We start from the raw sequence: 13,914 nt of genomic DNA, 5'->3' as shown, positions 1-13,914 counted from the left end.
GCTCCCAGCAAACCAGCTCTGGTTCCTCAGTTCCTGGCAACTTCATTTACAACTTTTATTGGTATAACCTAGTGCTTAAAAAGTTGGGCCTTGAAGTCAGACTCAAGTTCCAGCTCCACAACCTGCTGGCTAGGTGTTGTGTGGTAAGTCCCTGAACTTGGCGGCATGTTGGATTTCTCATCCGAAATGTTGGGTGGATAATAATGCCACTCACTTCATGAGGATGTGATACTGAATCATTAATCCATGTAAGGGGCTTAGGAAAAGGCTTGGCCTGGAGCAGCCATCGGTAAGTGTTGTCTGTGATTACCCAGTACAGTCTCATGAATCTGAAAATCAAGACAGAGACAAAAGCAGGTAGCACCTCAGGAGTCTATCTCAGATGTCCAAGGCGGACACTACCTAACAGAAGCTGGAATGACTTCTTTAAAGAATTGTTCCCTTTCCATCTGTTCCATCTTTTTTTAAGCCTCTGTTTCATCTTCATGTGAAAAGTTCTAGTGCTCAGTTCCTTCCCAGTTTACCTTATGGTTATGGTGTACTTAACACTTGGCCTAAGTTTAGAGTTTAGAGGAAGTAGAACTGGTTACAGCTTTTAATTTTTAAAAGTCTTATGTGATGGCTTTCAAATATGACTACTCATTAACATGTCCAAGTTGTTCCAGAAAAGCCTGGCCAAAAAACCGTGGATTTGTCTGCTATGTTAGCTAGTTATTAACAGATAACTTCTCCCTTTGCTGTTTTCATTTTGTTTTATTCTAACTCGTCTCTTGCTCTCTTTTCCTATCATGAGATAACACCTTGTTCTTTTTCACTAATTTCACATTCTGTAATGTTCATCAGGTTAAGCGTTACCCACAGAATTTGGAAGCTCCTGTCTGATGTCCTAAAGACTCGAGGAGAAAGCTACTACAGAAAATCTTATGGTTGTTATTATTAACAATAGCAGTAATAGAACACTGCATCTATGACAGAATTGAAAGGAAATGCATCCAAGTGCTGCTGCAGACATTTTCAGGTTCACACAGAAAAAGCTTAAAAATATGTCTCCTGTATTTTGGCCAAACCTAACCTGTCTCTTGATTTATGTTAATTATGTCTGAAAAATCCAATCCCAAGGCCTTGATCTTTTCATCCTCTCCTTTAGAACTCATTCTTTTGCACTGGCTAGTAATTACTGGCCAATGTTCTAACCACCCAGCTGTGCTCTGACAATGTTACCTAGCTTTTGCGTTCCCATCTTCTGCTGAGGTGAGCACTCTTTCCTGCTGCTTAGTGACCATTAAATCACCCAGCAAAGGCACAAATACCCTGCATCTTAGTGCAGAAAGAGCTGGTGGTGTAAGGCTTTTTTTTTTTTTTTTTCCCCATGATGCAAGTAAACCATATATGAATAGGAAATAAACTTCTCTGGATGTTTATTATTCTAGACTGAACATAAAGGTCCAGATCAGATGGCCAGGTAAGACATCTATAAGTTCTTCTACATAATGCTCCAAATGAGTGCCAAATGGCTAAGGGCAGGGGTTTCATCTTCCTTAAAAACAATTCTCAGGGTTAAAAAGCCAAATGCATGTCACTTTAAGATCACTTATTGGGGAGTTTGAAGTTCTGTCTTTGAATGGACACTGTCCCTTTATTCCACCATCTACAACTTGTACACAAAGGGATGGTCATTACTTGGGAGAGAACAAACGGTTAAAGTTCAGCATGACCTACTGACAACAGAAATAGTTACAGAGTAGTACCAAAAGTGTGATTTTTAAAGGCCTGATTTCCTCACTTAATTTATAATTCCTTATCATCTCTGAACTCTATTCATAGAAAAAATTAGGTTCTCAGCTAGCCACAAGATTGGGAATTTAAATGAATGTTTAAGTTCATACAGAATAAGATATAAATATCTAAAATAAAGCTTAGGTGTCCACATTTTCGGTCGAGTTAAGGCAGCCAACTTACCATCATGAAATAATGTCTTAGCACCAGTAGATATTGTCATTTTTGACATATCTGTTGAAGAGAAGTTTTGAGTAGGAAGAACTTTAGATTTTACTTTGTTAAAAAAAAATCATAAAGGGACCCAGATCCTTCCCAGAGCTAAAGAATTTATCTGCCCTATGACTCTGGAAGCCTTGAATTTAATATACTAATGTTCATTACAAACATCAAAGGCAATAGTATAAGAATGAGAAAGTGGACTATCGAGGCGACTGGGTGGCTCAGTGGGTTAAAGCTCTGCCTTAGGCTTGGGTCATGATCCCAGGGTCATGGGATCGAGCCTCACATCAGGCTCTCTGCTCAGCGGGGAGCCTGCTTCCCCTCCTCTCTCTCTGCCTGCCTCTCTACCTACTTGTGATCTCTGTCTGTCAAATAAATAAATAAAATCTTAAAAAAAAAAAGAAAGTGGACTATCCATGTATCTGAAGAATGAAAGTTACATTAAGTGGCAGTCATTTATCATTACTTTCCAAGAAATGTTCAGCTATTTCAATTTGCATATAGTGTTGATGGGGAAATTAAGTTTGTTTTAGCATCAACCTCGGTGGAATGGAGTTTCTGGCTCTTTAAGAGCTTCACTGTCCAATATAGTGCCAGTAGCTGTGTATGGCTATTGAGCACTTAAAATGTTGCTGGTCTAAATCGAGAGATGCGTTGTTAAGTATAAAGTAGACATAGGATCTCAAAGGTTTAATATAAATATGTCAACTTAATCATTAATAACTTTATTTTTGTACTTTAGGTGCTAAAACAACACTTGGAAGATAATAGGTTAAAGAAAATGTTACTATGATTAATTTCATCTCTGTCTCTAAATTTTTAGGCAAAAGTTAATAGTTTAAAAAATAAAATTTTAAACTGTATCCATAGCCACATTCCATTTCTATTGGATTGTGCTGCTTCAGAAACCTAAATATTATGAAGCAGATAGAGTGCCAGAGGAAAGATGAGGGCACCCTTCAGTCTGTATCCAAATCCATGCCCATTCCAGATTATTCTGCAATCGGAGCAGTGTGGAGAGAGAACTACAGATAGGAGCAGAAAAGTTTTCACCAGGCACTCTGAGGACACAGTCATCCCTACTTGGGAACTAAACTTTTGGGAATGCAAAACAAAAGGCAAAAGGGAGTGAAGAGTATTTTCTCACGTCACTTTGGGGCAACTGAGCATGACTCCTTTCAATCTTATTCTGTGCAGCAACAGGGAGAGGCCTTAGGATATGGCAATGCCCCCAGATGCCTGGGGAAAGACGGCCAGTGCCAGTCAGACACAACAGAATCCAGGATATAGCTGGCAAAGAAGTAGCAACACCTGGGGGAGCTGACTTTTTGCAGACATACGAGAGCCTGCAGAAGAACATCAAACTGTGGTGGGCGGCAGAAGTGATTTGGGAAGACGTTATCAAGAGCCAGATTCCTATTACCATTTTTTCTTTCCAGTTTCACCTGTAAACTAGTGAAGACTGTAGAAAATTGCATTCCTCAGACTTATTCTTAGTGTCAGAAGTTAGGAGGAAATAATCAGATTTAAATTATAATCACCACGTGCTTATAATTGCTTTTTTTTTAATACAATATCTTTTTTTTAAGATGTTATTTATTTATTTATTTATTTGAGAAAGAGACAGTGAGAGAGAGCATAAACGAGGAGAAGGTAAGAGGGAGAAGCACACTCCCCGTGGAGTTGGGAGCCCGATGGGGGACTCGATCCCAGGACTCCGGGATCATGACCTGAGCTGAAGGCAGTCGCTTAACTGACTGAGCCACCCAGGCGCCCTTTTAAAAGATTTTATTTATTCATTTGACAGACAGAGATCACAAGTAGGCACAGAGGCAGGCAGAGAGAGAGAGAGAGAGAGAGAGAGGAGGAAGCAGGCTCCCTGCCGAGCAAAGAGCCCGATTTGGGGCTCGATCCCAGGACCCTGGGATCATGACCCGAGTCGAAGGCAGAGGCTTAACCCACTGAGCCACCCAGGTGCCCCATAATTGCTTTTAAACAATATATATATTTTTCAATTACCATGGTTTTTTAGGGCTGCTAGAAACAACTCTTACTTCTGGAATACATTCATTTTTTGCCCCCAAATACTGAAGTTTTATATTTGTATAAATATTTGGATAAATCCATTTCTCCCAGGGTGCCCGGGTGGCTCAGTGGGTTAAAGCCTCTGCCTTCGGCTCAGGTCATGATCCCAGGGTCCTGGGATCGAGCCCCACATTGGGCTCTCTGCTCCGCAGGGAGCCTGCTTCTTCCTCTCTCTGCCTGCCTCTCTGCCTAGTTGTGATTTCTCTCTGTCAAATAAATAAAATATTTAAAAAAAATCCATTTCTCCCTGTGGATTTATTCTACTTCATTTTGTTTTTAGAGGCTAGGGGTGGTGAGTGGACTTTTCGTTGATTTTTGTTTGTGTAAGACTTGATTTTTGAAATAAATTCCTTTTACTAGAATATTCATGGTGGTTCCACTTCCATGTTGGGAGCCTAACTGATGCAAGTAGCTCAGTGAAAACCACTCTGGGCACCTCCAAATGCTGCCTTTCTGAATAGAAGGGAGATACCAGCTGGAAGTACTTTCTCTGTGGGTATGGTAGGGAGGACTTAGAAAGTGGGGCTTGGGTCTTATTTTTGCTAGTCCTCTTAATCTAGAGATAGGTGATTGATTTTGTTTCCGTGAGAACATTAAAAACCTTCAGCTACGGATAACTATTTAGAAGCCACCACAGAAAACTATTCATTCAAGAACAGAAGTAAGAATTCTACTGAACTTAACCACAAAGGTAAGTCAACAAATTTACTGAAAAATAAAGGTTGTCTAGTGTGTTTTTCTCACTTTTTCTGTTGTTTACTTCATCATGTTTATTTGAAAATTGACTTCTATTTGACAATCCATTCTGTCAAGTTTATTGTTAAAAGAGTAAGAATGATTAATGACTCTATGAAATTATGGATTCCTATTGTTATTAGGCTGATACAGTAAGCCCCAACTAAATCTTGTAATGTATGATACATACATATGTGGCATTCTTTGGGATATAAGTAATTGTATAAGTGCTAATGCTGTGAAGTTTGCTTTCTAGACAAAATCAACATCGGCTTAAAAAACAAATAATAAGGTAAATAGTTTGAATTTAGCTAAGGGTTTTCTCCCAACAAAAAACAAACAAAAGTAACTATTTCCTCTATATAAAACTGTAAGTAAGATGGACCAATTTGAATTGGGGAGCACAATCTGATTTACAGCAAAATCACCAATCTTTTAAATTAATGCAATTATATCACTTTGATTTATCTTCTATTGACAAGAAATAGTTACTCCACAATCTTCTAAACTTTTGAATAGGTACTTTGTAAGGATGGATATATATATATATATATATATATATATATATATACACACACATATAGTGCCTATTATTCATTTTTCAATGTTAATAATAACAAATATAAATCCCTACTGTGTATCTGATACTGGGCTAAGTTTCAACTCTAAGAGATGGGTAATATTATCCTGATTCACAAATCAGTAAATGAAAGGACAAATAAGGTAAATAGCTTATCCAAGGTGACATGACTCATTTAAGAAGCAGCCTGAATTTGAATGAAGGCAAGTTAGCTCTTAACTTCTATAGGATTCCAGCAGGTTCCCGTTGAGTTTGGAGATCGGCATCTCTAGCTGAGTTTGTTTCCAGTCATTTGATAAGAGTTCCCCAGCAACTGACTCTTCAATTGTATACAATCAAAGGAGGACTGTCAATCCAGGTAATCTTCCTCCTTCTCTAAGACAAAATGATGGTCAAATGCTCTCTCTTCCAGGCATACAACTCTTAAGCAGAGGGCCACAAGTCAGGGAAGTGACTGAATCTGAGCTATGTCCATGGTAATTCCTTGAAAGAAACCCTCCATTAGCTCCCAGGACCCATCATCCCGAGGGTGTGTTCCTGGTTCATCTTCCACGAGGAGTCATTTTTCCAGCTTCTCCTTTAGTATTGCTTACTCTTTCATATATTCATTTCATCCTTTTGTTTGCTTATTTTGCCATATTTTTAATTACAGTTGCTTTTAGTCAATGAAGAATCCTGAGAGGTGTGAATGAGTAATTTCGGATATTCCAGAATAATTGTGATCTAAACGTTCTGTTCTGCTGGTTTCCTAAGTACCTGAAAATCTAGATATTCTAATTTCCATGGCTGGATATCCAAATTATATTTCTAATATCATGTTGTACATAAAGAACCAGGGCAGTCACTGCACTTTGTTAGAATTTTTTTTTGTTGTTGTTGTTGTTTTGGAAAATGTGGTCATTCTGAATAGATTGCCCTTGAATCATGAGTAACCACAGATTAATTGTGTTCTTCCAGTTTATTGAGCTTCATGAACTTTGTGTGTGTGTGTGTCTGTGTGTGTGTGTGTGGTAAGTTTCCTTTATTGATTCCAGCTCCAAAATTCTATTCCTGTAAACTGTCCTACCTTTCACATCTGAGGATTCTACAATAATTGACTTTTTAAGCATTATTTCAAAGTTGATATAATTCACAAATCTTTACATAGTATTTACCCTTTTGAAGTACACAATTCAGTGTTTTGTTTTGTTTTTTAAGTATCACAAGGTTGTCCAACTGTCACCATTAATTATCTAATTCCAGAACATTTTCATTACTCCAAAAAGAAATCCTATTCCCATTAGAAGTTACTTCCCAGAATACTTTTCCCTTAGCTCCAGGAAATTACTAATTTATATTCAATTAATTTATACTGTTTAAATATCCTAAAAGTATTCCCTTTACAAGATTAACTTTTATTCACTTAACCTATATTCAATGTTTAACATTGTCTACTTTTATATGCTGACTTTTAAAGTAAAAACAAAACAAAATGTACTTGTGTCCTACTAGCTATTGAGAGAAAATAGCTACAAGACATTTAACTCTGTAAGTTTTTCAGAATCTCTTAATTCTCTTTTAAACCATTACTTTATTTCTGAGTCTGAGAGCTTACATAATATTACACTTAGATTTTATCTGGATCTAGGCAAATAAAAAAAGGCAATAGATTGAAAGATTATGCAAAGTCAGATTCCATAATCTTCCCCAGAATGTCCTCGTACAGCTTCTAATCACACAATTCCTTGACCTAAAATAAGTAAGAAAAATCTCATCTTTAATTAAACAATTTGAAGGAAATTTAAATTCTTTTGAATATATACTTTTCCTCAAGGTCTTCCTAAAGTCATATCTAAAAAAAGAAACAGTTTTTCCTATCATGTGTTTTGCACTGAAGATGCACTTAAGAACTACAACTTAGGGTGCCTGGGTGGCACAGTCCATTAAGTGTCTGACTTCTGGTTTTGGCTCAGGTCCTAATCTTAGGGTCTGGATATGGAGCCCCACTAGGGCTCTGAACTCAGTAGGGAGTCTGCTTGAGATCCTCTCTCTCTCCCTCTGCCCCTCCCTCTGCTCCTGCTCTCTCTTCCAAATAAATAAACAAATCTTTAAGATGAAAAAAAAACCCAAAAAACTATAACTTAATGATGTGTATTTACCCAAGTAAAGATATTAAGTTATAGTTAATATTTTAATCTGTCATTCTAGAAATGATTTTAAGTAGCCATATTTTTGAAGTTAGTAATTTTGACTTCAGGATCTACTGTTCTTAGGTAATATTATCAACTCCAGCTTCCAGAGGACCTCCACATTCTTGGGAAGTGAAAAGCCTCCTGGTGAAGAACTCAGGCTCTGGAGTCAGACTGCTTGGACTCAGATCCTACCCCTATTCTTACTAGCCATGTGAACATAGGCAAGTCACTTCACCTCTCTGTGCCTGTTTCCTTATACCTAACATGGGAATAACATAACCTACCTCAAATACTTTTTATCAGTAGATGAGACAAGAAAAATAAGTGCTTAAAATAGTGAGTGATATATTCCATGGGCTCATGTAAGGTTGGCAATTGGTATGAATTGAAACGATCCTTCCTCACCTCACCAAATGCATTATTGAGACAGCTCCAGTTTGGAATATATCCAAGCAGAACCCCCAGGAAAGGTTAAGAAATTGTAATCATGGTACTAACAGTTAGAAACTGCTGAACAGGTCTGTGCCAGCATGTGGGTATATCCTTTACTTGTTTTTGTTTCTAATTTCTCAGCAACCCTGTAAACTAAGTGGTATTTTCATTTTACACACGAATAAGCCACATTTCAGACTGGCTAATTAACCTGCTCATGGTTTTCAAATTCTTTACATTTTCTTTCCAAAAATTTGCTTCTTAAAATGATACCCAGTGACTACACGAGAATTCCAGAAGCCCAGATAAATAAGTTTTCTGGCGCTTCTGGAATCAGAATTCAGGTATCTTAGGTTCTAACTTTGTTATTTGGCTTTGCCATATCTTTTTTCAGGGAAGCTTAATTACAGTATTAGAGAAATATGTGAAGTAAAATACAAAGAATAGAGAATAATCATGGGCAGAATTCATCTGAGTGAGCAGTGCTGATGTTTTCAGGAACCTGTCATGAGGGCAGTAGTAGGATTGTTAAGAACTGAATGAAAGATCTCTCCTTCAAAATTTTAACTCTATTTCCACAAATGGAGAAGATGGGCTTCATGAAGAACCAAAACATGTCCCAGAGGTTGCTTCTATTAAGATGAAAGTAGTCTTTGAGGCACCTGGGTGGCACAGTGGGTTAATATATGTTTGACTCTTGGTTTTACCTCAGGTCATGATCCCAGGGGGTTGAGATGGAGCCCTGAGTCACGGACCTTAAGATTCTCTCTTTCCCTCTCCCTCTGCCCCGTCTCCTACTCCCAGAACTCCCCCACCACTCATGCTCTCTCAAAAAAAAAAATCTCTCCCCCAAAAAACAAGAAAACCAAGATCAAGGCAGTCTTTGAAGCTTCCCTGGGAGAACCACATAAACTCATCTCACGTGGATCCACCTGTGTACTCTGACAGGGGAATGGTGAATCCACTGAGGTCCACATATGTCTACAGGGGGACAAACTCTTCAGGATAAGGATCACATAGCATCCTAAAGTGGGTATTTTACCAAACATAAGCTGTTGAGAACAATATTTTAATATTTAAGTTTTTAAGGGACATTTTTATATTAAACCATAAATACCATCGGAGTCCCACCATGGAATGGAAGTCTTAATCTAAAGTACTGAAACAATTACCAAAGGAATGGTTTACAGAGACATATGCATAACCATAAAGACTGTTAAATCACCCAAGAACTAGCAACAATCAGCAACCATCAGCAAATTCAAAGGACTGATTTATTCTTCATTCACCTTCAAATCCCTAGCGTCTAGCATAGTAACTGTCACATAGTGCTGGGACCATCATCACCATAGCTATGATTTAATGATGGCTTCTCTCACGCTGGCCACGAAGCTGGGGTCTGCACACCACTTTATACACTCTCAGCCACTTTGTGATTTGGCAACTATTGACTATATTTTACAAGATGGACAATGAAATTCAAGACTCAAAGCAATGGCAGAAAATTACACGGGTAAGATTTGTAGAATTAAAAAAGCATGCCTGGGGCACCTGGGTGGCTCAGTGGGTTAAGCCTCTGCTATCATGATCTCAGGGTCCTGGGATCGAGCCCTGCGTCGGGCTCTCTGCTCGGCAGCGAGCCTGCTTCCTCCTCTTTCTCTTTCTGCCTGCCTCTCTTCCTACTTGTGATCTCTGTCTGTCAAATAAATAAATAAATAAATAAATAAATAAATAAACAAACAAATCTTTAAATAAATAAGCATGCTGGACTGACTCAACATACCATGCTATATCCTAGTCACAGTAAGTGAAGACCCATTTTAGACATCAAACAAAAGATTCTTATTGTATTTACTATTAAATTTCTCCTACTCCAAAAAAATAGCCCACAGTTTTCCATCTAAACTCCAGGGAATAGTTAATAATAAACAATTCTAATTTTCCTGGCATTTTGGCAGAAAAATGTTCATGTTTTGTCTCCTACCCACATCACAAACTCCACAAAGGCAGATCCCTTGTGTTTACAGCTTTCTATCTCTGAGACTCTCCTACTTTATAAACACCAGGTCTTTCTTATTTATACATACTTTCTTCCTATGCTTTTTTTCTGTAGTATTTGGCATGGCTACAAGCCCACCTCTCACAGAGTTTCTATTATAATTAGGTTCTAGAGCAGCCACTGTTACATCCTGAATGTACAATGCAACTTAGTTTTCAAATCAAAATTAATTTTGTTTTCCCACTGTCTTTACCTCCTTTGAAAAATCTGAAGTTGTCCAACATGAGCTTTGCAAGATTACAGTTAGCAATTATTTCTAAAGAGGGCAAATACTGAACCTGTCTGACTCATGTCTCTTTTGTAATGATAGTTACCATCATACGGATCCCTAGAAGTGCTTCTGACCTTAGTAGATAAAAGTGAGAGAAGGAATCCTCAGTTTGCTGACTAGTTTGCCTGACCTTGAAATCAATGAGGCAGATTCGTTCAGGACAATCTTGCAAACTGCTTAGCAAAGCACTGAAACCTCTGCAACTTGGGCCAAATTTAATGCAAAGTTTTCCAGCCTCTTTTCCTATCACTCTGAGCACCCATGCACCATAAACTCCAGCTGCAGAGTGGCCAGGGAATGCTGTGCTCTTATCAGTCTCCCTACTTTTCATAGCTGACTTCCCTCTTCCTGGAATGCTTCACCTCCCGAGGGACTCCAACAGAGAATGCAGCTATCTTTGGCCATAAAGTCTACTAGTAAAGAGTACATGTTCTTTTTTTTTTTTTTTAATATTTTATTTATTTGACAGACAGAGATCACAAGCAAGCAGAGAGGCAGGCAGAGAGAGAGGGAGCAGGCTTCCTGCTGAGCAGAGAGCCCAATGCGGGGCTCGATCCCAGGACCCTGGGATCATGACCTGAGCCAAAGGCAGAGGCTTTAACCCACTGAGCCACCCAGGTGCCCCAAGAGTACATGTTCTGAAGACAACCCTGTTACTCTAGTTCTAGCATGTCTTTGACTAGCTATATGACCTTGAGCTTGGCATATAGCCACTTTGAGTATTAGTTTCTGTATCTCTAACACAAGAAAAATACAATTCACCTCAACACAGCTGTTGTAAGGATTAAAATAAGATATAAAAATAAAATGCTAAGCACAATGCCCAACACACAGTAAATGCCCAGCAAGTAGTAACTATATTTTTTTAGACTTTTTTTTTTTTTTTTTTAAGATTTCATTCATTTACTTGACAGAGAGAAATCACAAGCAGGCAGAGAGGCAAGCAGAGAGAGAGGAAGGGAAGCAGGCTCCCCGCTGAGCGGAGAACCCGATGTGGGGCTCGATCCCAGGACCCTGAGATCATGACCTGAGCCGAAGGCAGAGGCTTAACCCACTGAGCCACCCAGGCGCCCCAGTAGTTACTATATTTTTTTATCCAGATTAAATATTTTCTGTCTAGGGAGCCTTCTTACACTCCCAGACGAGATTCTCACTTTCCTTTTCCTCTCTTAGCATATTTTTTGACACTATCATGATGGCACTTTTTTCTCTGTATTACAATTATTTATGTCTGTATTCCATTATCAGAACATGGGTTTTTAGCTCCTTTTTATCTACAGCATAGTTGCTTCATGTGTACTTATTAAGTATTGGAATTAAATAAATGAATAAATGATGAATGGATGCTAAGATACAAAATGCTTTTATATGAAGCCATTGATTATTCTAAAGTGACCAAATTACTTCAAAGTGAGTAATTTAGGTAATAAGAGACTCTGTCTTAGGATATATATCTTAGGATATGCCCTATAAGAACTAGTCAATAAAAAGACTTGGTAATATGATCTTTATGATTCACTTAATCAATCATTCATCTCCTGAAGTGGAGAAGTGGAGAATCCTTCTCTCATTTCTCTATTTCAACAATAATGAGAAAACAAACCAGTCCCTGGGATTGATGTCCAATACCTTTAAAGTGGTGTACATTTTGCAATTCTTAATTAATTTGTGGCAAACACATAGCAGTCTCTATGGCCAGCTTCATCTGCATACAGCAGCATAATCATTTTTTTTTCTTATAGTAAAGATTTTTTATGAGTCATAAGTCTTCTCCAGAGGGTGTGGTTATCATCTGATAATCACACCCTTGGGAGATTAAAAACACTTATCTTTGGATCATGACTTGCAATGCCCCAGGGGTGTGATTATCTCAGGAAACTCACACTCTCTGTCTTGCCTAATTGCTTAATTATTATAGCGGGCGAGTTCACACTACCATACAGGAGCTAAAGTTGTGTCAGCATTTCCAGTATAAATTCCTTTTCCAAGAGTGTAACTCAGCCATTGGAAAAAAAAAAAATCAGTGTTCTGTTGAAGCACTGCACTACAGGTCTTATTCAAAGAAATATATTTCTTCGGTATATTATTTTTATCTCAAAAATTAGGTCCCTTTCCCCCTAGTGAGTTGACCAAAGAAATAGTGTTAATTAAGTGACTTTAAATCACATATTTTTTTTAACATCTGGGAAAATAATACACATTCTAAAAGCATAAATATGATTTCATCTATCTGAACAGCAAGAACAGCTCGTGCAATTTCTACTTTCCTGGGAAATACACTTTTTAGAATCATTCATAAAATATTTTTTTCTTTGTTAAGTGAACAAAATAAACCATAGTTGAAAAAGGCCACATATACATTTCAAACCTCAGCTAAATATTTTCCTAGGTCTGAGATTGTTAACTTACTACAGAGGATTGAGTAAAGGGCAATTAGGTAGAAGATGGGAAGCAAGGAGAGGTAGCCAAAACACTCCCTAGCTGCTTTTAATAAGTCCCCTCAATCATGTTGGTGTCTCGAAGGTGACAAATGCCTTAAAGCCTGGAAGAGGCTGATTCATGTGGATCAAATTCGCAAGAGATCAAAACTTACAAGCCATTCTGCTATCTCCACTAATGTGTTCAGGTACAGGACATGTATTAAAACCATTAGCCGTAATTCATCTGAAGTAACACCTTCTCAATAATAGCATTCCTAAAATACTAAAAAAAATTTCCCCATAAGCACAGAATTGGATAAAGGAGAAGGAGAGTGTTCAGTAGTATTTCATATAGAATGTGCTAAACACTTGTTCCTCGCATCAGAAGATACCATTCTGTCACCGACAGTTACTGAAACTGGATGCAGGATCATTTCTGCGGGCGGTATATTAAAATTTGACCTTTAATTTTCTGTGTTCTAGGCTAGTATGTCTCAAAGCATACATTTAGAAAACTTAAGTTTTGGACTAACCCTCCTCCCAAAACAGAAAGAAAACCTTATTCATTCCTTAATTCCTCCGCTCATCCTTTCAGTTTATTTGGTAAAGTGCTTTAGCCTTTTTTCTTCAAGAGATGCTGCAATCTCTCCATTAAATGTCACAGAGTAGACGGACACCTGACCTTCCAGGGAAACTGCCTTTGCTAGGGCATTACTTCCAATATCAGTCTTGTCTTAAACTAGTCGTTCTTCAATCAATCAATCACTCAATTGATCTTCATGGAATTTAGAATGAAAACACATGTTATATTTCTTTAAAAATAGCAACAAAAATGTCTATAGATAATGAAAATGTGTGTCCATTCCGCCCCCAAAAATAAAAGTGATTTTCCTCATTTATAATTGGAATGTGCTATATTGTTAGATAAGAGGTCAATAAATGCAAGTGCATTTCCTGATATTTCTTGAAAATTTGAAATGTTATAGTATCTTAACTTCATAGAATATAAGCATGTGTGCCAAAAATGGGGGTATTAAATAATCTATCAGAAAAATAGGAGGGAAAATAGATAAAAGCCAAAAGTGAAACTAAAAGCTTTTTATCATTTTCATCATTTCACATATAAATTTTACTGTGACTCCCACATGGAAAGTTTTAATCAT

The sequence above is a fragment of the Meles meles genome, chromosome 11, assembly GCF_922984935.1.
Source record: "Meles meles chromosome 11, mMelMel3.1 paternal haplotype, whole genome shotgun sequence".
In the NCBI taxonomy this organism is placed as follows: Eukaryota; Metazoa; Chordata; class Mammalia; order Carnivora; family Mustelidae; genus Meles; species Meles meles.
This window is presented reverse-complemented; position numbering follows the sequence as displayed.